General features: G+C 42.6%; 1 pseudogene; it reads left to right on the top strand.

Moving 5' to 3' along the window:
* The first annotated feature begins 1058 nt into the window (after positions 1 to 1058).
* LOC138302328 (5S ribosomal RNA) lies at positions 1059 to 1177 on the top strand (annotated as a pseudogene).
* The last annotated feature ends 429 nt before the right edge of the window (positions 1178 to 1606 follow it).

The following is a 1606-nucleotide window of genomic DNA, read 5'->3' as shown; positions in this document are numbered from 1 at the left end:
TCGAGAAGCAATCAGTTTCGTTCTCGGCACATGCAGCCTTCGCGACGCGTCTCTTCTCCCTGGAAACGGGAGGCGCGTAGGCTCCGCGAGGTGCATTTTGGAACATTAGACCATTAACTGTATTTGGATTCCATGAGAAGTTAAAAAGATGTTTTGAACATTGCAATACTGAATTTTGTTTTTCCAAACACGTTCAGATGCACTAGTATACTTACCCATATTTTGCCAGTATTTTGTTCATATCTTGCTGTTACTCACACTTATTCACCTTGTTTTAGGTATTTATTGTTAATTGTGCTGCACAGAGAGCTTAGAATGGCTACTCCCATGTTGTCTCAACCGCCCCCCTTTTTATCTGATAAGGGGGATCCCATTCTTCCTTGGAAACGTTGGAAGAATCTTTTTGACTCTTACCTACTGGCTGTTGGGGGGGAAAAATTCTCCCCAGCCAGAAAACAGGCTATTTTATTGCACAATTTGGGAATTGAAGGCAGAAACATTTATGATAGTCTTGAAACCCTACCTGTAGGGGGAGCTGAGGGGCGAACCCAGAGATATTTATGAAATGTCAGTAGCGATATTGGCTTCACATTTTGAATCCAAGCTCAATATTGTTTTGGAAAGGCACACATTTTTTGCAAGATCCCAAGGAAAATCTGAGAGTGTGGGAAATTTTGTTGCAGCATCACGCACGTTAGCACGTACTTGTGACTTTGGCGATATCACAGATTCCCTCATTCGCGACCAGTTAGTACGCTGTACAAACAATAAGAGGGTTCAAGAGAAAATGTTGACGAGGAACCCTGATTTGAAAGAAAAAAAACAGATGTCAGAGCACTCATGATATCAAATTAGAAGTAAGTTCAAATGTCCAATCTCCTTGGTGAAAGTACGACAAACTTGTGTTTGTCTCAGAGTCCAGTTTAATTCATAGTGTTCTATTGTTCTCCACAAGAACAGCCAAAAAGTGCCAACAGCACCTGGTATTCCCAGGCAGTCTCCCATCCAAGTTCTAACCAGGCCCAACGCTGCTTAGCTTCTGAGATCAGACGAGATCAGGCTACGGCCATACCACCCTGAATGAGCCTGATCTCGTCTGATCTCAGAAGCTAAGCAGCGTTGGGCCTGGTTAGAACTTGGATGGGAGACTGCCTGGGAATACCAGGTGCTGTTGGCACTTTTTGGCTGTTCTTGTGGAGAACAATAGAACACTATGAATTAAACTGGACTCTGAGACAAACACGAGTTTGTCGTACTTTCACCAAGGAGATTGGACATTTGAACTTACTTCTAATTTGATATCATGAGTGCTCTGACATCTGTTTTTTTGCTGTTTTGTTTCCCTTGAGACATTGGAGGACTAAGGAAGATCCTCTTGTCAGAAGCACCGTGCCATGAACGGAATGTTTTGATTTTAATGGACGTTCTGTGAGCGCCCTAAATCCTATGAATTTCTTCCTAACCAGCACTGTTTTGACCTGATTTGAAAGAAGCCATTGCAATTGTTGAAGGAATGGAAAGTACTAGCAATTGGATTAAGGAAATGAATAACCATGAAGAGGACAATTTGTCCAACGTACAAGCGCCTTTGGCACGAGAAGAAGTT

This window comes from Pleurodeles waltl, chromosome 6 (genome assembly GCF_031143425.1).
Source record: "Pleurodeles waltl isolate 20211129_DDA chromosome 6, aPleWal1.hap1.20221129, whole genome shotgun sequence".
Classification (NCBI taxonomy): domain Eukaryota; kingdom Metazoa; phylum Chordata; class Amphibia; order Caudata; family Salamandridae; genus Pleurodeles; species Pleurodeles waltl.
This window is presented reverse-complemented; position numbering and strand designations above follow the sequence as displayed.